This window comes from Scyliorhinus canicula, chromosome 7 (genome assembly GCF_902713615.1).
Source record: "Scyliorhinus canicula chromosome 7, sScyCan1.1, whole genome shotgun sequence".
Classification (NCBI taxonomy): domain Eukaryota; kingdom Metazoa; phylum Chordata; class Chondrichthyes; order Carcharhiniformes; family Scyliorhinidae; genus Scyliorhinus; species Scyliorhinus canicula.
The window spans coordinates 128143052-128171023 of record NC_052152.1 but is presented as its reverse complement, the minus strand read 5'-3'; positions in this window follow the sequence as shown (position 1 = coordinate 128171023).

The following is a 27972-nucleotide window of genomic DNA, read 5'->3' as shown; positions in this document are numbered from 1 at the left end:
ACTCCGCACAGACAGTGACCCAAGCTGGGAATTGAACCTGGGACCCTGGAGCTGTGAAGCAACTGTGCTACCATGCTGCCCCTGGCTACTGTGCTGCCCTTCTCCAATTCTTTACAAATACCAGAATGGTTGCTGGTGTCGATCCCACTACGCTGCCCTTGTGTTGCTGGTGGCAGCTGAGGTGGCCACACACCAGAGAAGGCAGCAGCGACGATGCATGTTGGAGTTGGCACTCCATGTGCAGGGGTCCACTGCACACCCTGAAAACCCAGCCACCCATCAGGCTGAGGGTGTCTCAGAAGGGGAGGCCAGAAATGGCCCAGGTTGTACAGGCATTGTTGGCCATTCAATGAGACAATGCACAGCATGTGACGCAGAAGACGCCGTCTCAGGAGAGATACAGTGTGGCACCTGTACCATGTCCTCATGGACATGGCACCTCGTAGAGGAGGTGTTGTGCTTTCTTTTCCTCTGTCTTTCTGTGGCTCTGTTCCAATTATCACAATCAGTGAGTTTGCCCTTCTTTCTTTTGATATCTATGTTCTAATGCTCAGAGTCGGCAGGTATCGAATGATACCACCACAAGGTTCAACCAGCTATCCATCAAAGAGCCGAACACCAGTTAGTTAGTTCAAGGGTACTTTATTTACACACAATTAGTCATGCAACATAAACACTACTAGTTAACTACACCTATCGGCTAAGACAACCTGTACTTAACTTCGGGCACCTGGCTTAGGTCAAAGGAACAGTGGCCGCTGTCCGATTCTGGATCTATCGAGTCTGAAGGAGTAACTGCTGCTCAGCTAGGCTCATCCGTCTGGTAGCGAGCGTTGAACTTGGACTTGCTTCTGGTGTTGCTGCACTTGGAAATGGTCGAGGCTGGGGCGCCAGGTCCAAGAGAGGACGAACATGTGGCGAATTCTTTTTCTTATACTTGGCGGTTTTTGCGCTCTTTTGGGCGGTCCTTCAGTTTGGGCCTTACTAATTGGGTGATTCCTGATCACTCTGTTCGATTCCTAACCAATAAGTGGGGGGGGATTTGGATGGCTGGCCGTGTCCCAAGCGGTCACTGACCCCGTTGTTTAAGTTTCCCATGAACAGGGAGTGGCGCCAAAATGTCCGGGACGGTCCCGGTTGCTCGAATACCAGTCCTTTGTTTTGGTGAAGATGGGCCATCAAATGCTAATCGGGCCCCATTAAAATGCTAATTGGACGGAGTTTCGATACTGTCTGGACTTCTTGCTGAGAAATATGCATTTCAGGCTCTGAGCCTGCCGAGTCTTGCCTTGTCCATTTTACCCACTAGGCTTTGCGAGTTCCTGTGTTCCTAGTTGTAAGTGGCCATCCCAGATGGCTACAGAGGGCACCTGCTTCCTGTGGCTATAAAGGTCACCGGTGCCCTTAACTTTTATGCCACCAGTTCGATTGAGGACCTGATCAGCATTTCACAATCTAAGCCCACAGGTGCATTGGGAAAGTGAAGGATGCTGTATTCCGGGCATCAGTCTTTATCACATTTGAACTGGACCAGGCCCACCAAGATGCCCGGACTGCAGGATTAGCTGCCAATGCCAGGATGCCTCAGGTCCAGAGGGCAATCAATGGCACGCATGTCACGCTGTGTGCACTGGGGCATCAGAGTGCCCTTTAGGGCAGCACGGTGGCATATTGGTTAGCACAGTTGCTTCACAGCTCCAGGGTCCCAGGTTCGATTCCCAGCTGGGTTACTGTCTATGCGGAGTCTGCACTTTCTCCCCGTGTCTGCGTGGGTTTCTTCCGAGTGCTCCGGTTTCCTCCCACAGTCCAAAGGTATGCAGGTTAAGTGAATTGGCCATGCTAAATTGCCCTTAGTGTTGAGCACACTGGGCTAAATCGCTGGCTTTGAAAGCAGATCAAGGAGGCCAGCAGCACGGTTCGATTCCCGTAACAGCCTTCCCGAACAGGCGCCAGAATGTGGCGACTAGGGGCTTTTCACAGTAACTTCATTGAAGTCTACTCATGACAATAAGCGATTTTCATTTTTTTTCATTTCAAAAGGTTAAGTGGGGGTTACTGGGTTACGGCGATAGGGTAGGCATGTGGGCTTCAGTCGGGTGCTCTTTGTGAGGGCCAGTGCAGACTCGATGGGCCGAATGGCCTCCTTCTGCACTGTAAATTCTATGATCTATGAATTCTATTATCTACTATGCTCAGATTGTGTGCTATCACCACTTCCGTATCATGCACCTGTGTGCCCGCTACCCAGGCAGGGCCCATGACAGCTATATCCTGGGGCACCCGGAGATCCCCGGTGTCTTTGAGGTCCACCCCAGGGTGACGGGTTGGCTCTTGAGGGACAAGGGATATGCCACTGAGGTCATGGTTGATGATGCCGGTGCGGAGGACTGAGACCGAGATGGAGACCATTGTAACTAGGGCCTGATCCCACCCGTGCTGTAATTGCAGCGGACTGCTGAAAATGCAGTTCCAATGCCTGGACCGCTATGGTGGGACCCTGCAATACACTCCCAGGTGATCTCTCGCTTTGTACTGGTCTGCTGTGCCCTCCACAACCTGCACATCAGCGGGGCAACATGGTGGAGGAGGAGAAGTAGGGACATACGGCCTCGTCTGAGGAGGTGGAGAGGGCGTACCAGGAAGAGTTGGATTTTGAGCCCGAGGAGGAATCAAAGAATGGAGGACAGGTGGCAGCAATGCTCCTGCAAACTTGGAGGACCAGGGAGGCCCTCATCATCTCCAGATTCTCATTGGATGAGGCTATGTCCATCAACTTAACCCCCCATTTCTCTCCCTCCCTCCAATCCCTCCTTCCACATCCCCCTATTGGCCTTCTTCCCTCCAATTCCACCTTCCCACCTACCCCATTATACCACGCCCTCCCGACCACCCTGATTCACTGTCCAAAGGCCTGTGTAATATCACTCCAGAGTGATGGGCCTGTGTCGGCACTGTGAGCAGGTCAAAATACAAAGCTGGAGAGTGATGGCCACTCGCTGTGAGGAAAGTTCTGGTCCTCCTCAGTTTCTGCAAAAGTCTGACTCCTGACTTTCTGCTGACAGTGCACGTTTTCCTTTGAATTGCGCTCCTGGTCTGCCACATATGCCACATAGAATTTACAGTGCAGAAAGAGACCATTTGGTCCAGCCCTTGGAAAGAGCACCCCACCCAAGCCAATACCTCCACACCATCCCCGTAACCTCACATACCTTTTTGGACACTAAGTGCAATTTAGCATGGCCAATCCACCTAACTGCACATCTTTGGACTGTGGGAGGAAACTGGAGCACCTGGAGGAAACCCACGCAGACACGGAGAGAACGTGCAGACTCCGCACAGTCACCCGTGGTCGGAATTAAACCCGGGACCCTGGAGCATGCTCCACAAAGACCTAACAGCACATGGGGTTTGGAGGCTTCCCCCTGCCAGTGGTCCCGAAGGTGAGGGCAACACTCAATTTCTTTGTCTCTGGATATTTCCAAAGGCCTGTGCAGCATTTCAGAATCAGCCAAACATTGGTGCATACAGGAGGTGAGCAATGGCCTTTACAGGAGGGCCCATCATTATGCAAACTTTTCTCCAGATAAGGATAACCAGGCTCAGATATTCATGGGCTTCACAGCTATGGCTGGGTTCCTGAGAGTGCAAGGAGCAATAGACTGCACCTGACTATATAGGCTCCCTGGCAGCACACATTGATGTTCATCAATCGAAAGGGCTTCCCATGCAGTTGGTGTGCAGCCATTGAACACATATCCTGCACATGGTTCCCTGGGAGTTGCCAATACTCCTACATCTTCAGTCACTCCCAGGTGCTTGCGATCTTCGAGGGGCCAGAAAGTCTGCAGAGATGGTGCATCGCTCTGGACTCCAGCCAAGGAAAGGTACAACGCTGCTCATGCCATCACACACTCCCCCATAGAGTAGGAGCTGGAGGCCAAGGGTACCATTCACCTGAGACATTGGAAAGGACTTTTCCGAGTGCTGTCTTACAGGAGTCGAGTTCTGGTCATAAAGCAGCTGATTGCCTCCATGTTGCGGTACCGGCTGGTCACTTTGACCCCTGACCTTGACTTTGTCACAAAAATCCAGAGAATTGCTGCCTCACAGCACCGAGGTCCCAGGTTCGATCCCGGCTCTAGGTCACTGTCCGTGTTGAGTTTGCACATTCTCCCCGTGTTTGCGTGGGTTTCGCCCCACAACCCAAAGATGTGCAGGGCCGGTGGGTTGGCCATGCTAAATTGCCCCTTAATTGGATAAAATGAATTGGGCACTCTTTTTTTTTTCAAATCTAGAGAATGCGTATACAGTTCTTCTGGGACAAAAGACTGCACTGGGTCACTGCTGAGGTTCTGAATTTCCCACTTAGGGAGATCACTCAGGTGCTGGTGTGTTTTCACACCCAGGCGGCAACCTTCCTCATTTAGATCCAACAGCATTACCTCTACGTCAAGCCCCCTCCTAGATGGTGCACCCTGATGACAAATGTTTTTCCGCTAGATGCATGGCCTGAACTATGATGTGCAGCTACTTTTACAGTCCTGGTGGGTCTTTGTAACGCTTTGCAGGCATTGCCAGTCTTTTACCAGGACCTACTCACGGTCGTAACATTGCTGCCTTGTGCCACAGCGCTCCCCCATCTGGAGTAGCGACTGTCATCAGAGGGCCGCTGTTCAGAAATCCATGCTTTCACCAATACCGTTTCTCGTAGGTGGCTGTGGCTGCCAGGGTGACCAGGATCAGAGACGTTCTGGTTGGTGGAGGAGTGCTCCGGCTGACACGGCACGAGTTGTCGCATCGCTGGGTGAGGGATATCCAGCTCATGGCCAATGCTATCCGTAACCTCAAAACCATCATGCTTAGATCCGATGGCACTCATGGTGTTGAGGTGGCACAGGTGTGTGGTATATTCCCATCTAAGCGTACCCCTGCTCACATTGGCCGCAGCCCCAAATGCCTCCTTGACATCCGGAGACCCAAAGCCTCACGGAAATGCCCTCAGTGCCCTTTTGCACTGCGCGGAGGGGTTTCCTGTACGGGCTGCTGCACACCCTTCACCTCCTTGCCCTTGCCTGGACATGACTTATTGCCACCTGGTGGCCGAGTTCCCGAGTGGACGTACCTCTGTGAAGGAGTCCTCCCCCTTAACATTGGGGACCTGGGGTGGAGGATATTGCTTGCAGCAGTCCCATACAACCATACAACCTGGGCATGGCATTAAAGGCTTTGTCTGGACTCTGCAGGAGAATGATGATGACTTGTATTGAGTACCGAGCAATGCTCCTCTATTCCACAGCAATACGTCTGACTCCTGCCAGACAGAGAGATGAACACTTCCTTCTAATGGACAGGCTTATCATGAGATTCAGACATGTTGGATGACCTCTCATCTGCTGTATTTCCCTCTGAAGTCAGGGATACTGTTTTTTTCTTTGAACTAGCATTGAGGTGGGTAGCCTCTCTACACTTTGTCAGCCCAGAGCCTCCCCATCACTGGTGAGGAGTGGCAGAAATGAGAGGTCTGAGGATTGATGCCGTGGGCGGGTTAGGGATGGGAGGGGGTGTCCTATGCAAGCAGCAGCGCTTCTTTACTGAGTCATCAGTGTGGGAAAGACATAGCGCTACCATTCTCACACTCCATAGGGATGAAGCACCAAGTATGCACACGGGCTCGTGGAGGCTGGTGCCATGAAATGACAGGTTGGAGGGATCTGCTGGTGAAGAAAGTGATGTTTATTACAAGTCTATATTACAATGGTGACCTATCTCAACTGCAGCCTATCTTTGCCTGTGCCCACTAGGGGCCTAAAGTTTCTTATTCTTCCTCACTCTCCCACTATGTATATGTGGATTGGCCATGCTAAATTTCCCATAGTGTCCAAAATTAGTGTTGGGTGGGGTTACAGGGTTATTGGGTGCAGGTCTGGACCTTGGGTGCGGTGCTTTTTCCACGAGCCAGTGCAGACTCGATGGGCCGAAAGGCCTCCTTCTGCACTGTAAATTCTATGTCTATGTGTATCCCCGATCCATAGCTGATGTTGAGGTGATATGCTCCCTTCCATGACCTGCTGCCTGAGATGAATTTGGCAGGTGCCCCCTAGGGGGCCTGGATCTCAAGGGTCTGGGCCGACCTTTGGGCAGCACTGGTGTTACAGTGCTGCCCTCCAGGGTGTGCTGGGCTGGAGGTGTGTCGCTCATAGGGTGGCGGGTGTCAGATGGGCTGGACACCCCCAGGGTCCCCTGGGTGGAGTGCCTTGGGCTGTGAGCCTGCCGAACCTCTTCCTTTCAGGTGCCTGGGGCTCACTGTGCTCTTCTAGGCATGGAGGGGCAGCTGGAGTGAGATCCCACCAGTGCCTGCATCATGCATTTGAAGCCATGCCCTCAGCCATGGAGATCATGAGCTGAGCCATGGAGTATAAATCCCCCACTATGGAGTGCACCTCATGCGCCGTGGTCTCCACTGCAGACACCACCCTCTCAGTATTGGACATGTTACTTTGGAGTGATAGCACCATCTTCTTGGACAGAAGGTGATGGGACACCTCCAGTCAGCCTTCCAGTCTGAGTAGGGATGCTGTCATCCCTTCCTGATGCTCGTGACTCTGCCTTCGCAGTCCCAGCAGTTCTGAGACGACCGGACCCAGGGGTATGTCATTGGCCAGGGGCTCAGCATTGTTCTTGGCTCTGGCATTCCTCGAAGTGCTGGATTCCTCGGACGTCCCTGCCTCCATGTGGATCATCAGATGTGAGGTGCTCGCCAGTGAGTGTCCAAGAAGCCTGCCTACTACTTGATCCCATTGAGGTTTGAGGATCTGCACTGGTGCAAGGTGTGAGTGACAGATATAATGCCTCTTCAATGCTGATATCTGAGCATTCTTCCTCAGAGCTGCTCAGGTCTGTGATTTCCAAGGGGTGCGAGGATAGTCTGGCCTACTCGTCTGATTGCCCAGCCAGGGAAGGGAGATAAATGGGTGGGACAATGTTGACTCACGTGAGGCTTGAGGAATGACTGTGTGTCCTGAGGCTTTTCACTTTTGTTTGCAGCCCCCTCTTCTCCCTCGGCGCTTGCATGTCTTGCTCATCTCCAGCCAGGTAAAGGTCTCTTTCCGCAAACAGTGTGAGACATCGAATATCGTGCATCACTCTGGGTTGCTGTGTCCTCACCCCCTGGTTCTGCTCGATTTTGTCCTGCAGAGAGACAGATGGGGGAAGTGTAGGCGGGAGTTGTACCAATTCAAATGGTTGAGGAATGGCATGCAGGGAACATGAGTGGGAGCAGGGATATGAGGAGCAGGGTAGATACTGGGGGACACTATGGGGATTGGGACGGGGGTGTGAGAGGGCCTTATGACAGGTATTGGTAACGCAAGATGGCTGGGTAAAAGATTACCTTGGAGGTGCAAGGGGTGTTGTGATAGATGTTGTGTTATGTTGCTTCGGATAACACAGGCTGCTACTTGATGCAGTCTTAACTAAAGGATGCTCCAGCTCCAAAATGAGTTCAACGTGTTTATTGAACTATTAACACAGTTCTCAAATGAGTTCGACTCTCTGCTACTCTAACTGTAGTAACTCAGTCTAACTGTACCAGATTGCTCTAAGCCACGTGCTGGGGTGTGATGCTGCTGATCAACTCTGTCTAACTCTCTAGATGTCTGTCTGTGGAAAGAGGCAGGGTGTGAGTGCCTCATCCCTTTTATAGTGTTTATGTCATGCCCCCTTGTGGTGATGCCACCTCTGAGTGTCCTGACTGCCCATTGGTTGTGTCCTATTCTGAGTGTTCATTGGGTGCATTTTTGCATATCATGACAAGGAGTGCAGAGAGAGACTGGGGGGGATTGGCAGATTTACCCTGACCTCAAGAAGGAAGCCATTCATCTTCTTGCGGCACTGCTGTCTTGTCCGCTTCCGTCGGGAGCTGGCAATAAATAATGCTGCCAAAGCCCCCCCAGACGGGGGTGGTCACCTCGCTGGATGGACGCCGGTGAGAACGCGGATATAGGATGTACCACCTCTGTTACACTCCATCCAGAAGTCTGATCGGGAATTCCTCTGAGAATTGCAGTGCAGGCTTCCTGGCTGCCATCGCCTCAATTGGATCTGGAACAAGTGCTGGGGATGCGTGTATTTAGATCTCCCCACAGATTGCAGGGATTACGTTGCTCAGGGGTGAGAGAATCAGCAAGAGGCTGCCACAAGAGCAGCGTGATTCATGTGAATAAAAAGACATTTGTTTAGAAGGTTCAATATTCCGTGAGATTTCCCACCAGTGCTGACGGTGGGATTTGTACTGTTTATGTCACCACAACTGACATTTGCCATTTTTTGGCAAGATTCTGCCTTGTGACTTTAAAAATGAACATACAGGCCAAAGATGGCTGAGGATGTAAACTCAGTCGTGGATAAATTGCTTGTGGGTGATGCTGAGAGAGAGAGAGAGAGAGAAAAAGAAATCACACCCTGTTTCCAGACAATGACACAGAAAAAGCACGAAAGCCATACAGAAACTAACTGATGCCTCCTGTGGAGATAATGGGAGATGATTATCATCTCAGCAGGAATTATATCCCGTGAGCAATTTCCCAGACCGGTTGGTGGACTTTCACCTTCCAGGTATATACAAAGACTGGGATACAAGCCAGCTGCAAAACTTGATCAGTGTTGACTAGTGCTGGGTATCAGTGTGTGACACAGGAGGAAAGACAGCAGAAGACTCCTGCAAGTTGTGCAGGTAACTCTCTCTGGTTGCTGAAGCAAGCCATGTAAGCCAAGCCACAGCTGAAAAGGAAACAGGGCAGCTTCTCAATCAAACTGCTGACCACTGGAATCTCGGCAACAACTGCTCACCTGCTCAAGTCATCGCTACTAAAATCACGAATCTCAGCATCCGCAGTATTCTGCTATCTACTACTCGGGGACAAGTCAACGACTGATTGTTTTTTGTAAACTTATTTTTGGACTCTCATTTCTAACTTCTGAATGAATGTGCATGTGTTTTATAATTTTTCTCACACTTCACTCGCTCTTTAACTCAAGAAAGCCTGGTCAAATTTTCTCCTTTTTCAAAACATAAATATTGGGCTTGGAAAAGATTCTGCAAGGGAATTAATCATTTTTAAATTAATCTTGTTGCGGCCAAGTGAGGGGGCTGAATAAATAAAGGGAGCCAGTTCATTCCTCCTCACTCGGGAGAACAAATTTGAGGAACTTTGCCTGGGGACTGGTCGTAACACTATTAATAACCTTGTGTATTTCACTGAGTATTACACATGCTCAACTGCAAACTATTATTGATTTAACTTTATTGATCGAACATCTCCCTAACAGAGATGACAGAAGAGAGTGCAAAATAACGCTCAGATCTTGCAATAAACAGTGCCAATAAAATGATTTTTAAAACAGAGAATGCGAGAAAAAAAGAAAAGATCTTGCAATAAACTACGCTTAAAAAAACTTGTATATTAAAATATAAAATGGAGCATGTACATGAGTTTCCAGAGCACAACATATGACTAACCGACAACAACCTTAACACCAGTAAGCTTATCTTGAGAAATAATGAAAGAATTATTTTTTTTCTTCTTCCTGTTAGTAATCACTTATTGTCACAAGTCGGCTTCAATGAAGTTACTGTGAAAAGCCCCTAGTTGCCACATTCCGGCGCCTGTTCAGGGAGGCCAGTACGGGAATTGAACCTGCGCTGCTGGCCTTGTTCTGCTTCACAAGCCAGCTGTTTAGCCCACTGTGCTAAACCAGCCCCTAACCATTCTACTTCTTTTTCTTCCTATCTGGCCACCTCCTGTTACTATCCCGGACCAGACCCCAACAGTGGCTAGGATACGGGATAGAAATCTCAATATTTAATTTTAATTTTGTAAGACTGTGGAAAGGATATCTCGTTCCAGGAGTGATTTCACAAAAAAAGCAGGATATTCTGTTTTAAAACCAAACTTTATTACTGGCACGGCATTAAAAATTATTTAACATTGCACAAGGAAATAGCTTAGAATTGCCCCTGAAACAATGCTAATCAATACAGTGACACAATAACCCTTAACTGCTACCTTTACTTCCACTCAAACAATAAACCCATTTCAAGTCCCAATTCATGTTTAAATGTAGTTAACAGACTCAGGAGTACTTGCTGTACAGAGATGTCTTGGGTACTCCACTTTGAGAAAGAGAAATCTTTTGAGACTGCTTGAAAGAAAGAGAGCTGACACCGTATCAGAATAATGAAGAACCTCAGGCTGTATTTCTTCAGAAAACTTCTCAGCTCACCTTCCAGCCAAAAGCTAACATGGAAAACATCAACACCTGACTGCTTCAACCCCTGGCTTCTCTCATTAATTACTTCATCTTACTAAATTGAACACAATGTATCAAATTAACTACTCCACAGGGAACCCTCTTGATATAAATAAAAGTCCATTAGCCCAAACTTTTACAATGCTTTAATTGTGCCTCTGGCTCCAAAAATCCTAGCTGTCTTTAAAACCTGGATTTAAAAAAACGTGATTGCAGCAGTCACACACACACACTAACCCAGGCTTTTAACCCTTACCACACCAAATACATACAATACAATATATCTGAAATTCCTACAGTCATCACACTCCAATCTTCACTAGGTTGACTCTGCTCTCCCAACATCTCTAACTGTGTCAATCCTGAACATTGACTTTGACTACTGAGTCCACTTAACAGTTGAGACTGTGGCATTGATTGATTTGTCTTTTTAAAATAAATTTAGAGTGCAAAATTATTTTTTTCCAATTAAGGGGTGATTTAGCATGGCCAATCCTGCACATCTTTGGGTTGTGGGGGTGAGACCCACGCAGACATGGAGAGCATGTATAAACTACACACAGACAGTGACCCAGGGCCAGGATCAAACCAGGGTCCTCAGTGCTGTGGGGCAGCAGTGCTAACCACTGCGCCACCATGCTGCCCCTTGATTGATTTGTCTTAATCAAAGATCAAAACTCACTTTGCTCTCTGGCCAAGTACGACTCTTGATCTTCATGCCCAAAAACATCAATTTATGTTTTCATCCAGGACAAAGCAGCCCACTTGATCAGCACGACATCAACAAACATTAACAGCTTTCACCACCGACGGACTGTAGCAGCAGTGTGTACTATCTACAAGATGCACTGCTGCAACTACCAAGTTTCCTGAGACAGCACACTCCAAACACATGACCATCTAGAAGGACAAGGGCATCAAACACATGGGAATACCACCAATTGGAAATTTCCCTCCATGCTATTCACCATCCTGACTGGAAATATTTCACTGTCCCTTCACTGTCACTGGGTCAAAATCCTAGATCATCCTCCCAAACAGCACAATGGGTGTACGTACACCACATGGACTCCTGAAGTTCAAGAAGGGAACTCAGCATCTCCTTCTCAAGGGAAATTAGGCATGGGCAATAAATACTGGCCTAGCCAGCAAAGCTCACATCCCACGAATAAATAAATATAACCACATTGTCTCCCACACTCACACTCTTTGCCATACTCACACACTCACTCACTCTCTTCCACATTCACTCACTCCCACACTCACTCACTCGCTCTCCTACACACTAACTCTCTCTCTCCCACACCCCTGGGTAGTCAGTCTTTTAATCCTTGATGCAACCATCAATTCACGCGAAACAGAGAGTAGATGTAAACAGTGGCTTTAATCGACTAGAACAGTGCCTGCCTGCGACTGCTCTGCTACTGAGAGCTGCCTACAGGGCGACTGCTCTTTATACCTCCCCTCAAGGGATGGAGCCAGGGGCGGAGCCCACAAAGGCACCAACATGATACATTCCAGGTAATATCTTACAATGGTCTATAGGTGGAGCCCACATGGGCAACAGCGTGATACAGTGAAATACATGGTGAATGGTTATTGCAATATGTTCGCCACATTCCTCACCATGCACCTCGCACCCACACCCCTCCCCCCAGCCCGTACCATCACCTCCAGCCTTTTCAATCCCAGCAGCGAGTCTCTCGCACCCTTCCCCCGCCCAGCCCAGTATGGTATAGCAGCCCATCTCTTTCCCCTCTCCAAAGGTCTTTCTCCAGAGCCTACCCACTGCCACCAGTGTCTCTGTTCTTCCAATCGCAGGCTGTTTCTCTCCCACATTTGCTGCTGATAGGCTCACTCATGACCTCCTCCGGGGGCCAGATTAGGGGGGCATCCTGGGCCACATTGGACAAGCCAGGTTAGGCTCCACTTCCAAAGCATCTGGCCTCATCATGGTGAGAAAAACAAATACTTTATCCTCATCTCCTATTTTGTTAGCTTTCAGACAAATACATTTGTTTATAATTGCACCCATACTCTTTGCCAGAGTCGAATTTCCCAATCGTTCCAAAATATATCTACAGTACCATTTTTCAATTATGTACCATGCTGACTCACTGTGTTCCTGAATATGATGTCTACAAGGATCATTTGTTAGCGTCTTTCCTTCTGATTTCCCTTTGTTCCCATTTATTTGTTTATTTTGGTCCGTGGAATGGACCTTTAAGCAGTGGACTTAAACTGAAACAGCCTACTAGTCACGACAGTGTGTTCCAGGATCTGACTTTGGAGAGAAGACTCATTGGTGCCGGATTAATCTTACGAACCAGCTTTGGAGGAAGTAAGTTTGCCTGGCTGGCTGACAACCTGTGGGTTAGTCAGGGACAAAGTTCTGCCTGACAACAGTCGGTGACTGGTTACTGTGTGATGCTTCTGAGAGAGAAGGCCAGAAGTGATCAGACCTTGAAAGGAGAAGGATCTCACTCTCTGCTTTATTGTCCTAAAATTATTGAGTGTCTGACACATCTTTATTAGATAGTTGAAATTATCTTAAATCTGCCCGACAGCGGGGGTGACCACAGGAGGAGCCGTGGGGTCGGGGTGACCCTGACAAAGGACCGAGGTGTCCAGGCACGGACTGCCATTGCCGCGGCCTGCAAAGCAGCCATAAGAACATAAGAACTAGGAGCAGGAGTAGGCCATCTGGCCCCTCGAGCCTGCTCCGCCATTCAATTAGATCATGGCTGATCTTTTGTGGTCTCAGCTCCACTTTCCGGCCCAAACACCATAACCCTTAATCCCTTTTTTCTTCAAAAAACTATCTATCTTTACCTTAAAAACATTTAATGAAGGAGCCTCAACTGCTTCACTGGGCAAGGAATTCCACAGATTCACAACCCTTTGGGTTAAGAAGTTCCTCCTAAACTCAGTCCTAAATCTACTTCCCCTTATTTTGAGGCTATGCCCCCTAGTTCTGCTTTCACCCGCCAGTGGAAACAACCTACCCGCATCTATCCTATCTATTCCCTTCATAATTTTAAATGTTTTGATAAGACCCCCCCTCATCCTTCTAAATTCCAACGAGTACAGTCCCAGTCTACTCAACCTCTCCTCGTAATCCAATTTCCCTAGCCATCTCTTTTAGCACTCTGGGATTAACCTCGTGAATCTCCTCTGCACACCCTCCAGTGCCAGTACGTCCTTTCTCAAGTAAGGAGACCAAAACTGAACACAATACTCCAGGTGTGGCCTCACCTTATACAATTGCAGCATAACCTCCCTAGTCTTAAACTCCATCCCTCTAGCAATGAAGGACAAAATTCCATTTGCCTTCTTAATCACCTGTTGCACCTGTAAGCCAACTTTCTGTGACTCATGCACTAGCACACCCAGGTCTCTCTGCACAGCAGCGTGCTTTAATATTTTATTGTTTAAATAATAATCCCGTTTGCTGTTATTCCTACCAAAATGGATAACCTCATATTTGTCAACATTGTATTCCATTTGCCAGACCCTAGCCCATTTACTTAACGTATCCAAATCCCTCTGCAGACTTCCAGTATCCTCTGCAGTTTTCACTTTACCACTCATCTTAGTGTCATCTGCAAACTTGGACACATTGCCCTTGGTCCCCAACTCCAAATCATCTCTGTAGATTGTGAACAATTGTGGGCCCAACACGGATCCCTGAGGGACACCACTAGCTACTGATCGCCAACCAGAGAAGCACCCATTAATCCCCACTCTTTGCTTTCTATTAATTAACCAATCCTCTATCCATGTTACTACTTTACCCTTAATGCCATGCATCGTTATCTTATGCAGCAGCCTTTTGTGTGGCACCTTGTCAAAAGCTTCCTGGAAATCCAGATATACCACATCCATTGGCTCCCCGTTATCTACTGCACTGGTAATGTCCTCAAAAAATTCCACTAAATTAGTTAGGCACGACCTGCCCTTTATGAACCCATGCTGCGTCTGCCCAATGGGACAATTTTTATCCAGATGCCTCGCTATTTCTTCCTTGATGATGGATTCCAGCATTTTCCCTGCTACCGACGTTAAGCTCACTGGCCTATAATTTCCTGCTTTCTGCCTACCTCCTTTTTTAAACAGTGGTGTCACGTTTGCTAATTTCCAATCCACCGGGACCACCCCAGAGTCTAGTGAATTTTGGTAAATCATCAATAGTGCATCTGCAATTTCCCTAGCCATCTCTTTTAGCACTCTGGGATGCATTCCATCAGGGCCAGGGTGGCCCTGGCATCTTGCTGTACATCCCACTGACCGCCCACCATGGCCCCTGGTTGTGCAGAGTGCCGCCGGCTGTGTGGGGATGGGGGAGGGTGACATACGGGGGCAGGGTCTGCAGTCAGATTTGGCCCACTGTGTACCCCATTGGACCTGATTGGACATGGGGTTATGTACCATGCTAACATGTCTCCTTTCACTCCTTGCAGACAATGGAATCCAGAATTCAACAAGGAATGTTGGCCTTGATCTTAATCGCCATAGCCCTGGGGGACGCACTGAGGCTGTACGGGCTAGAGCTTCTTAGGGAGTCCTGCTGCAGTGGATCCCACCCCAGAGGAACAGGAAGCAGGTGGTGATGATGGGGAGCCGGCCACCCAAGAGGCAGACGTGGAGGAGGTGGAAAGGAGGCACCGCATGAGACCTCGTGTGGACTGGCAGCGCCTGTCGTTCGAGGACCTGCTGGACCAGGCATGCCATTGAAGACCCCGGCAGGGGGACAGTGCGACATATCTGCCAGATCATGGCGCATCTGACACCGCGAGGGTATGAGGGAGGATACGCTCTCCTGGTGGCCATCAAGGTGATGGTTGCCCTGAACCCTTACATCACAGGGAACTTTCAGGTGCCGAGTGGGGACCTGTCCAAAACCTCACAGACCTAAGTGCACAGGTGCATCCGCGCCGTCATGGAGGCCCTATAAGCCCGGTCGCCAAAATATATCGAATTCAATGTGGACCGAGGTCACCAGGATGTCTGGGCAGCGGGGTTCACCATCATCGCCGAGATGCCCCAGGTCCAGGGGGTGATCGACGGTGTGCATCCCACCCTACGAGCACCAGCACATGGCCTGGCCAACCAGCCCACCCGCCACTTCCACCCCAGCCACGTAAAGTCCTGGCCCATGTTGCAATTTCACCAATCCAGCTTTTGCCCTTGCCACAGTACCAAACAAACTCTTATCAAAGTCACAGGTGACATGACACCCTGTGTGACATGGTAAATTTTCCTTCCTTGTGCTTCTTGAACTGGCTTTAGTCTTTAACACAGGTGATCACACCATCCTCCCCCAATGTTCAGCTGGCTCCATTGTTATCTATCTAATCGGAGTCAGAATAGTGTCTGTGTGGCGCTAACAATTATACTCAAAGCCGAGAGACTAGTACAATAGAGGCTTTATTGCTGTACAATGTTGTCCCTCCATCTGCAACAGTAGACTAAGGGTCTGAGCAGCTCTCATACATTTATACATAAGCTCCCTGTGGGCGGAGCTAGCCGGCAGGGGCTGAACGGAGGAACCTGTATTACAGGTACAGGCATACATCCCCCTACTGCAGTACACATAACTACAGTGGTTATCTCACCACATTCACCCCCTGTAAAAAATGAGTCCGGCGGGGGTGACATGTAACTCTAATACAAAGGATGCTATTTACAAGAGGGTCCAACAAGGAAAATCAAGAGTCCATCCGGTTAGCAGGTTACAGGTTGAGCCGAATCGGTGGTCGAACGTTCCGCTGTGATCGGCGTAGCTGTGGTGGTGATGTCGGCACAGGCGGTGATGGCAACGATGGTGCAGGTGTTGGCGGTGTTGGTGCTGGCTGCTGGCGGGATGACTCCGAGAGCAAGCCGAAATCTTCCGTGTCCTCCAGGGTGGGCAGGGGGATGAGGGATGGACCTGATGGGGACGAATAGGGGGGCGCTGGGGTTGGCGCAGGAAGGGGTGTGGGCATGGGATCGGCACCTGAGGGAGCCAGGTCCCGGAGCGAGACTGTGTCCTGGCGGCCGTCGGGGAACTCCACGTAGGCATACTGAGGGTTGGCGTGGAGAAGGTGTACTTTGTCCACCGGGGGTTCCGCCTTGTGGTGCCGTACATGCCTACGGAGAAGGACTGGGCCCGGAGTCGTGAGCCAAGTCGGGAGCGACACTCCGGATGTGGACTTCCTCGGGAAGGCAAAAACACGTTCATGGGGTGTACTGTTAGTTGCGGTACACAGTAGCGACCGAATGGAATGGAGCGCGTCAGGGAGGACCTGCTGCCAGCGAGCGGCTGGGAGGTTCCTGGACCGTAGGGCCAGCTGGACGGCCCTCCATACCGTCCCGTTCTCCCTCTCTACCTGCCCATTTCCCCGGGGGTTGTAGCTGGTCGTCCTGCTGGAGGCGATACCCCTGCTGAGCAGGAACTGACGCAGCTCATCGCTCATGAATGAGGATCCCCTGTCACTGTGGATATAGTCGGGGAAACCGAACAGGGCGAAAATGGAATCCAGGGCCTTGATGACGGTGGCAGATGTCATATCTGGGCATGGGATGGCAAAGGGGAACCTAGAAAATTCATCGACCACACTAAGGATGTAGGTGTTGCGGTCAGTGGAGGGAAGGGGCCCTTTGAAGTCCACGCTGAGGCGTTCAAAGGGGCGACGCTTTCACCAGGCGCGCGCGATCTGGCCGGTAGAAGTGCGGCTTGCACTCCGCACAGATCTGGCAGTCTCTGGTGACTGTCCGTACTTCCTCGACGGAGTAGGGCAGATTGCGGGCTTTGATCAGATGGTACAAGCGAGTGACCCCCGGATGGCAAAGGCTGTCGTGCAAGGCACGGAGCTGGTTCACTTGTGCACTGGCACATGTACCTCGGGAGAGGGCGTCTGGGGGCTCGTTGAGCTTGCCGGGGCGATACAAGATCTCGTAGTTAAAGGTGGAGAGCTCGATTCTCCACCGCAAGATTTTGTCATTCTTGATCTTGCCCCGCTGCGTGTTGTTGAACATGAAGGCTACCGACCGTTGGTCAGTGATGAGAGTGAATCTCCTGCCGGCCAGGTAATGCCTCCAGTGCCGCACAGCTTCAACGATTGCCTGGGCTTCCTTTTCGACAGAGGAATGCCGAATTTCGGAGGCGTGGAGGGTGCGTGAAAAGAATGCCACGGGTCTGCCAGCCTGATTCAGCGTGGCGGCAAGGGCGACATCTGAAGCGTCGCTCTCTACTTGGAAAGGCAGAGTCTCGTCTACGGCGTGCATCCCCGCCCTGGCTATGTCAGATCGAATGCGGGCGAAGGCCTGTTGTGCCTCGGCCGAGAGGGGAAAATGTGTGGACTGGATAAGTGGCCGGGCCTTGTCTGCGTATTGCGGGACCCACTGGACGTAATAAGAGAAAAATCCAAGGCAGCGTTTGAGGGCCTTGGGGCAGTGGGGGATTGGGAGCTCCATGAGGGGGCGCATGCGGTCGGGATCGGGCTCCAGTAGTCCGTTTTGGACTACGTAGCCAAGGATGGCTAAGCGGTCTGTGCGGAACACGCATTTCTCCTTGTTGTACGTGAGATTAAGGAGAGATGCGGTGTGGAGGAATTTATAAAGGTTGGCATCATGGTCCTGCTGGTCATGGCCGCAGATGGTGACATTGTCGAGGTACGGGAAGGTGGCCTGCAATCCGTACCGGTCAACCATTCGGTCCATTTCTCGCTGAAAGACCGAGACCCCATTCGTGACGCCGAAGGGAACCCTCAGAAATTGGTACAGACGACCGTCTGCCTCGAAGGCAGTGTAGGGACGGTCCGATTTACAGATGGGGAGCTGGTGGTAGGCGGATTTCAGGTCAATAGTAGAGAAGACCCGGTACTGTGCAATCTGATTGACCATCTCAGAAATGCGGGGGAGGGGGTACGCGTCGAGCTGCGTGTACCGGTTGATGGTCTGGCTGTAGTCCACGACCATCCTGTGCTTCTCCCCGGTCTTAATCACCACCACCTGGGCTCTCCAAGGGCTGTTGCTGGCCTCGATGATACCCTCCCGAAGCAGCCGCTGGACTTCGGACCTGATGAAGGCCTTGTCCTGGGTGCTGTACCGTCTGCTCCTGGTGGCGACGGGCTTGCAATCCACAGTCAGATTGGCAAAGAGGGAGGGAGGCTCGACCTTGAGGGTCGCGAGGCCGCAAACGGTGAGGGGAGGTAGGGGTCCACCGAATTTGAGGGTGAGGCTCTGGAGATTGCACTGGAAATCCAGGCCTAGTAAGAGTGAAGTGCAGAGGTCGGGGAGAATGTACAGACGGAAACGGTCGAATTCCACGCCCTGTACAGTGAGTTTAACCAGGCAGAAACCCCGGATCGGGACAGAGTGGGAACCGGAGGCAAGGGAGATCTGCCGGTCGGCGGGATGGACCGCAAGGGAATAGCGCCTTACCGTGTCCGGGTGGACGAAACTCTCGGTGCTCCCGGAGTCGATGAGGCAGGAGGTACCATGGCCGTTGACCAGCACCGATGTGGAAGAGGGTGCCAGGTTGCGAGGACGGGACTGGTCGAGCGTAACGGAGGCGAGCAGTGGTTGGTCGGCGGTTGAGTCAGATGAGTCCGACGAGGAGTGGTAGCGACCCGTGTCCCGTGATGGCGGCCCCTGGAGACGAGATGGCGGCATCCACAGCACCTGTGGGTAAAATGGCGGCGTCCATGGAGCGCACGTTATGGGGTCGGAACAAAATGGCGGCGCCCATGGAACGCACATGGCTGTGGTGGATGAAGATGGCGGCGCCCATGGGGCGCACGTGGCGGGGGCGGCAAAAGATGGCGGCGCCCACTGATCGCACGTGGGTTCGGGGAAGCGGACGGCGAGGCCCATTGAGGGAGCGGCTGAGGCGTGGGGACCGGCGGCGCGATAGCGGCGACCATCCGGGACTGACACACCGCTGCAAAGTGGCCTTTCTTGCCACAAGCTTTGCAGGTCGCTGTGCGGGCCTGGCAGCGTTGGCGAGGGTGCTTCTGTTGGCTGCAGAAGTAACAGTGGGGACCCCCAGGGGGTGCGGTGCGGCGGGCAGCGCAGGCATAGTGCGCGGGGGCGGCTGCTGGGGGGGGCCGTTTGCGGGGTCCACGAGGGGTAGGACGGATGGGCCTGGGGAGCCGTTTGCGGGGTCCACGAGGGGTAGGACGGGTGGGCCGAGTGGCTAGCGGAGTAAGTTTGCGCACTACGGGAGGCGGCCGTCATGGAGAGCGCCAGGGCCTTTGCGGCCGCGAGGTCGGGGGTGACCCCTTCCAGCAGTCGTTGCCGGATGGGGTCCGATGCAATGCCTGTAACGAAGGCATCGCGCATGAGTAAATCAGAGTGTTCCGTGGCTGTGAGGGCCCGGCAGTCGCAGTCTCGTACCAGAGGTATAAGGGCCCTCCAGAAGTCCTCAATCGACTCACCCGGCTGCTGGACGCGAGTAGAAAGTTGATGCCTCGCAAACAGGGTGTTCGCCGATGGTGTATAGTTCTCCTTGAGCAGTTCCATAGCTGCGGTGTAGTCGGTCGCATCTCGAATGAGCGGAAAGACGCTGGAGCTTAGTCTGGAGTACAGGAGTTGCTTTTTCTGAGCCTCCGTCGGGGGAGGGTCCGCTGAAGAGATGTAGGCCTCGAAGACTGCCAGCCAGTGATCAAAGTCTTTTCTGGCGTGAGGCGAATGCGGATCCAGCTGCAGACGGTCAGGCTTGACTCTGATGTCCATGGTGACTGGGAAATCGTACAGCAATAAATTGTGGCGCTAACAATTATACTCATAGCCGAGAGACTAGTACAATAGAGGCTTTATTGCTGTACGATGTTGTCCCTCCATCTGCAACAGTAGACTAAGGGTCTGAGCAGCTCTCATACATTTATACATAAGCTCCCTGTGGGCGGAGCTAGCCGGCAGGGGCTGACCGGAGGAACCTGTATTACAGGTACAGGCATACATCCCCCTACTGCAGTACACATAACTACAGTGGTTATCTCACCACAGTCTGCAATGGATTATTTTCCTGCTCTCCCACTCTATCCCCCAACCATTTAAGCTTGGCTCCCTCTTACATCTCATCGACATGCTGTCTACGACATCAACTGAAAACACAGCACCAGTTTTCAGATGTATACCGACAACACACACCTCTACCTCACCATTACTTCTCATGATTTCACCACTCTCTCTAAATTTTCAGACTGATTTTCTGCCATGCTCTACTGGATGAAGATAAATTTCCTCGATTTAAATTTAAATATTCGGAATACTGAAACCATTATCTTTGGGGCAACACGGTAGCACAAGTGGATAGCACTGTGGCTTCACAGCGCCAGGGTCAGAGGTTCGATTCCCCGCTGGGTCACTGTGCGGAGTCTGCACGTTCTCCCCGTGTCTGCGTGGGTTTCCTCCGGGTGCTCCGATTTCCTCCCACAGTCCAAAGGCGTGCAGGTTAGGTGGATTAGCCATGCTAAATTGCCCTTAGTGACCAAAGAGGACAGGAGGGGTTATTGGGTTACGGGCATAGGGTGGAAGTGAGGGCTTAAGTGGGTTGGTGCAGGCTCGATGGGCCGATTGGCCTCCTTCTGCACTGTATGTTCTATATTGTATGTTCAATGTTTGTTCTCTACCACAAATGTCCTCCATCACCACTGATTCCATCCCTTTCCTGAGCAACTTCCTGAGGCTGAAGCAGCCTGTTTGCAAGCTTGATAGAATAGTTGACCTGAGCATGGGCTTCCTATCATATAGCCTACAGTCATTAAAACCACCTATTTCTACCTCTTCACCCTGTCTCAGCTCATCCACAGCTGACACTCTCACCTATGTTTTTGTTACTGTAATAACCCTCACGAAGTCCATGTGGAGACCTTAATTGATTTCCCCATGGGATTGCGGAAAATGAGCTTCCCCACTAGTGGGCTGAGACCCGCCCAACTGGAGCTCATGACTGAACTTTGTGAAAGCCGGCCTGAACAGAGACCGGCATTCTGGTCGTCCCAACAGGGGACGCCATCGTAGCAGCCATTTTCTATGTCTACAATAAACGTCCATTTATTCATTTACTTCCCTAAAAATAACACATGGGCTTCACATCTTATTTGCATTGGCACAATTAATAAAGCCATACCATAAAAAAGTCATCTTTATACTGCGTTGTTCCTGATTTCAGCTTCTTCTTAATGGACTATTCACAGAGGTCCTGGATCTCACACCAGCACAGCTTTGTCCTGCTGTGGACTCTCCTGAGTATCTTTTTCCAGCAGATGTAGTTGTGAGATCCTGGCCTGTTTGTCACTCTGGCTCTCTCTTCCTTATTATGAAATGAGCCATTTTAAATTCTTCAGTCCTGTTGCTTGCTAGCTGCTAACAAAATGGGGGAGTCCTCATTCTTCAAGAGGTGCGAGCAGAGAGGGGAGTGATTTTTGAAGGGGAGAGCTGGAAGTTAAGCTGAGTTTTTGATTTTTAACTTACTTTTTCAGAGCTTTTTTTCCTCACAGCAGCAGGAAACCGGAAGTCAGCCGTGGGGAGAACTGGGAAGGTTCGTATTTTTTCTTTAAAAGGCACTTCCCTCCGAGGTTTCGGCCTCATTCTTCTAGCGGAGTGGCCAGAGAGGGGAGCGATTTTTGGAGGGGAGTTCTGGAAGGTAAGCTGAGTTTTTTATTTTTAACTTACATATCAGGGCAGCACGGTAGCATGGTGGTTAGCATAAATGCTTCACAGCTCCAGGGTCCCAGGTTCGATTCCCGGCTGGGTCACTGTCTGTGCGGAGTCTGTACGTCCTCCCCGTGTGTGCGCGGGTTTCCTCCGGGTGCTCCGGTTTCCTCCCACAGTCCAAAGATGTGTGGGTTAGGTGGATTGGCCATGCTTCATTGCCCGTAGTGTCCTAAAAAAAAGTAAGGTTAAGGGGGGGGTTGTTGGGTTACAGGTATAGGGTAGATACGTGGGTTTGAGTAGGGTGATCATTGCTCGGCACAACATTGAGGGCCGAAGGGCCTGTTCTGTGCTGTACTGTTCTATGTCTGTGTCTATATTTAGAACTTTTTTTTTCTCAGAGCAGCAGGCAACTAGAAGTCGCCCGTGTGGAGACCTGGGAAGGTTTGTATTAACCAATAAATTTGAACGGCGAGGAAACCCGAGCCACTACACATGTCGTGTCTCCCACCCTCCCTCCTCCTCTAACCTAAAAAAAAAGACTCAGTGCTGTGAGCAGGTAAGCTATTTATTTTTATTTTTATTTTTTACTGGGAGACTAAGTAGAGGTGATGGCAACTAGGGCAGTGGAATGTTCCTCCTGCAGAATGTTTGAGGTAAGGGATACCACCGGTGTCATTGCTGACTTCACCTGCGGGAAGTGCAGCCATCTCCAGCTCCTCACAGACCGTGTTAGGGAACTGGAGCTGGAGCTGGATGAACTGAGGATCATTCGGGGAGCTGAGGGGGTGATTGATAGAAGCTACAGGGACATAGTTACACCTGAGAACAAAGGTAGCTGGGTAACAGTTAGAGGTTGGAAGAGGAGGAAGCAGTCAGTGCAGGGATCCCCGGTGGTTGTTCCTCTCAACAATAAGTATACCACTTGAAATGAACGAGTAGGCTTCAATGAAGTTACTGTGAAAAGTCCCTAGTCGCCACATTCCGGCGCCTGTCCGGGGAGGCTGGTACGGGAATTGAACCGTGCTGCTGGCCTGCTTGGTCTGCTTTTGGTTTGGATGGGGTGGTGTTTGTGCAGTGTGCCCAGGATGCATTTATAACACAGTAAGTAGATTGTCCGACCAGAGGGGAGGCCATATTGGATTTGGTACTTGGTAATGAACCAGGGCAAGTGATAGATTTGTTAGTGGGGGAGCATTTTGGAGGTAGTGACCACAATTCTGTGACTTTCACTTTAGTAATGGAGAGGGATAAGTGCGTGCAACAGGGCAAGGTTTACAATTGGGGGAAGGGTAAATACAATGCTGTCAGACAAGAACTAAAGTGCATAAGTTGGGAACATAGGCTGTCAGAGAAGGCTGCCCATCCAAACTATTCGATCTAAAGAGTTTCCACTCAATGTTTGGGAAGTTGAAGTCACCCATGACTACTACCCTGTGATTTCTGCACCTTTCTGAAATCTGTTTCCCAATCTGTTCCTCCACATCTCTGCTGCTATGGGGGGCCTATAGAAAACTCCCAACAAGGTGACTGTTCCTGTCCTATTTCTGACTTCAACCCATACTACGTCAGTAGGCAGATCCTCCTCGAACTGCCTTTCTGCAGCTGTCATGCTATCTCTAATTAACAATGCGGAATTGAAATGTGGAACTTGTTCAAGGAACAGATACTACGTGTCCTTGATATGTATGTCCCTGTCAGGCAGGGAAGAGATGGTCAAGTGAGGGACCCATGGTTGACAAGAGAGGTTGAATGTCTTGTTGAGAGGAAGAAGGCGACTTATGTAAGGCTGAGGAAACAAGGTTCAGACAGGGCGCTGGAGGGATACATGATAGCCAAGAGGGAACTGAAGAAAGGCATTAGGAAAGCAAAGAGACGGCATGAAAAATCTTTGGCGGGTAGGATCAAGGAAAACCCCAAGGCCTTTTACACATATGTGAGAAATATGAGAATGACTAGAGCGAGGATAGGTCCGATCAAAGACAGTAGCGGGAGATTGTGTATTGAGTCTGAAGAGATAGGAGAGGTCTTGAACGTGTACTTTTCTTCAGTATTTACGAATGAGAGGGGCCATATTGTTGGAGAGGACAGTGTGAAACAGACTGGTAAGCTCGAGGAGATACTTGTTAGGAAGGCAGATGTTTTGGCCATTTTGAAAAACTTGAGGATAGATAAGTCCCCCAGGCCAGACGGGATATATCCAGGGATTCTATGGGAAGCAAGAGATGAAATTGTAGAGCCGTTGGCAATGATCTTTTCGTCCTCACTGTCAACAGGGGTGGTATCAGGGGATTGGAGAGTGGCGAATATCATGCCCCTGTTCAAAAAAGGGAATAGGGATAACCCTGGGATTTACAGGCCAGTTAGTCTTACTTCGGTGATAGGCAAAGTAATGGAAAGGGTACTGAGGGATAGGATTTCTGAATATCTGGAAAGACATTGCTTGATTAGGGATAGTCCACATGGATTTGAGAGGGGTAGGTCTTGCCTCACAAGTCTTATTGAATTCTTTGAGGAGGTGACCAAACACATGGATGAAGGTAATGCAGTGGATGTAGTGTACATGGATTTTAGTAAGGCATTTGATAAGGTTCCCCATGTTAGGCTTATGCAGAAAGTAAGGAGGCATGGGATAGTGGGAAATTTGGCCAGTTGGATAACGAACTGGATAACCAATAGAAGTCAGAGAGTGGTGGTGGATGGCAAATATTCAGCCTGAAGCCCAGTTACCAGTGGCGTATCGCAGGGATCAGTTCTGGGTCCTCTGCTGTTTGTGATTTTCATTAATGACTGGATGAGGGAGTTGAAGGGTGGGTCGGTAAATTTGAAGACAATACGAAGATTGGTGGAGTTGTGGATAGTGAGGAGGGCTGTTGTTGGCTGCAAAGAGACATAGATAGGATGCAGAGCTGGGCTGAGAAGTGGCAGATGGAGTTTAACCATGTAAAGTGTGAGGTTTGTCCATTTTGGAATGACAAATATGAATGCAGAATACAGGGTTAATGGTAGGGTTCTTAGCAATGTGGAGGAGCAGAGAGATCTTGGGGTCTATGTTCATAGAACGATACAGCGCAGTACAGGCCCTTCGGCCCTCGATGTTGCACCAACATGGAAAAAAAAACTAAAGGCCGTCTAACCTACACTATGCCCTTATCATCCATATGCTTATCCAATAAACTTTTAAATGCCCTCAATGTTGGCGAGTTCACTACTGTTGCAGGTAGGGCATTCCACGGCCTCACCACTCTTTGCGTAAAAAACCCACCTCTGACCTCTGTCCTATATCTATTACCCCTCAATTTAAGGCTATGTCCCCTCGTGCTAGCCACCCCCATCCGCGGAGAAGGCTCTCGCTGTCCACCCTATCTAACCCTCTGATCATTTTGTATGCCTCTATTAAGTCACCTCTTAACCTTCTTCTCTCTAACGAAAACAACCTCAAGTCCATCAGCCTTTCCTCATAAGATTTTCCCTCCATACCAGGCAACATCCTGGTAAATCTCTTCTGCACCCGTTCCAAAGCTTCCACGTCCTTCCTATAATGAGGCGACCAGAACTGTACGCAATACTCCAAATGCGGCCGTACTAGAGTTTTGTACAACTGCAACATGACCTCATGGCTCCGGAACTCAATCCCTCTACCAATAAAGGCCAACACATCATAGGCCTTCTTCACAACCCTATCAACCTGGGTGGCAACTTTCAGGGATCTATGTACATGGACACCGAGATCCCTCTGCTCATCCACACTACCAAGAATTTTACCATTAGCCAAATATTCTGCATTCCTGTTATTCTTTCCAAAGTGAATCACCTCACACTTCTCCACATTAAACTCCATTTGCCACCTCTCAGCCCAGCTCTGCAGCTTATCTATGTCCCTCTGTAACCTGCAACATCCTTCCGCACTGTCTACAACTCCACCGACTTTAGTGTCGTCTGCAAATTTACTCACCCATCCTTCTGCGCCCTCCTCTAGGTCATTTATAAAAATGACAAACAGCAACGGCCCCAGAACAGATCCTTGTGGTACGCCACTCGTAACTGAACTCCATTCTGAACATTTCCCATCAACTACCACTCTCTGTCTTCTTTCAACTAGCCAATTTCTGATCCACATCTCTAAATCACCCTCAATCCCCAGCCTCCGTATTTTCTGCAATAGCCGACCGTGGGGAACCTTATCAAACGCTTTACTGGAATCCATATACACCACATCAACTGCTCTACCCTCGTCTACCTGTTCAGTCACCTTCTCAAAGAACTCGATAAGGTTTGTGAGGCAAGACCTACCCTTCACAAAACCATGCTGACTATCCCTAATCATATTATTCCTATCTAGATGATTATAAATCGTATCTTTTATAATCCTCTCCAAGACCTTACCCACCACAGACGTTAGGCTCACCGGCCTATAGTTACCGGGGTTATCTCTACTCCCCTTCTTGAACAAAGGGACCACATTTGCTATCCTCCAGTCCTCTGGCACTATTCCTGTAGCCAATGATGACCTAAAAATCAAAGCCAAAGGCTCAGCAATCTCTTCCCTGGCTTCCCAGAGAATCCTAGGATAAATCCCATCCGGCCCCGGGGACTTATCTATTTTCACCTTGTCCAGAATTGCCAACACTTCTTCCCTACGCACCTCAATGCCATCTATTCTAATAGCCTGGGTCTCAGCATTCTCCTGCACAATATTATCTTTTTCTTGAGTGAATACTGACGAAAAGTATTCATTTAGTATCTCGCTTATCTCCTCAGCCTCCACACACAACTTCCCACCACTGTCCTTGACTGGCCCTACTCTTACCCTAGTCATTCTTTTATTCCTGACATACCTATAGAAAGCTTTTGGGTTTTCCTTGATCCTACCTGCCAAAGACTTCTCATGTCCCCTCCTTGCTCGTCTCAGCTCTCTCTTTAGATCCTTCCTCGCTTCCTTGTAACTATCAAGCGCCCCAACTGAAACTTCATGCCTCATCTTCACATAGGCCTCCTTCTTCCTCTTAACAAGAGATTCCACTTCTTTGGTAAACCACGGTTCCCTCGCTCGACCCCTTCCTCCCTGCCTGACTGGTATGTACTTATCAAGAACATGCAATAGCTGTTCCTTGAACAAGCTCCACATATCCAGTGTGCCCAACCCTTGCAGCCTACTTCTCCAACCAACACATCCTAAGTCATGTCTAATGGCATCATAATTGCCCTCAGCTATAACTCTTGCCCTGCGGGGTATACTTATCCCTTTCCATCACTAACGTAAAGGTCACCGAATTGTGGTCACTGTTTCCAAAGTGCTCACCTACCTCCAGATCTAACACCTGGCCTGGTTCATTACCCAAAACCAAATCCAATGTGGCCTCGCCTCTTGTTGGCCTGTCAACATATTGTGTCAGGAAACCCTCCTACACACATTGTACAAAGAACGACCCATCTAATGTACTCGAACTATATCTTTTCCAGTCAATATTTGGAAAGTTAAAGTCTCCCATAACAACTACCCTGTTACTTTCGCTCTTTTCCAGAATCATCTTCGCCATCCTTTCCTCTACATCCCTAGAACTATTAGGTGGCCTATAGAAAACTCCCAACAGGGTGACCACTCCTTTCCTGTTTCTAACCTCAGCCCATACTACCTCAGAAGAAGAGTCCCCATCTAGCATCCTTTCCGCCACCGTAATACTGTCCTTGACTAGCAGCGCCACACCTCCCCCTCTTTTGCCCCCTTCTCTGAGCTTACTAAAACACTTAAACCCCGGAACCTGCAACAACCATTCCTGTCCCTGCTCTATCCATGTCTCTGAAATGGCCACAACGTCGAAGTCCCAGGTACCCACCCATGCTGCCAGTTCCCCTACCTTATTTCGTATATTCCTGGCATTGAAGTAGACACACTTCAAACCACCTACCTGAACACTGGCACCCTCCTGCGAAGTCAAATCTGTGCTCCTGACCTCTATACTCTCAATCTCCCATACCCCAAAACTACAATCCAGGTTCCCATGCCCCTGCTGAATTAGTTTA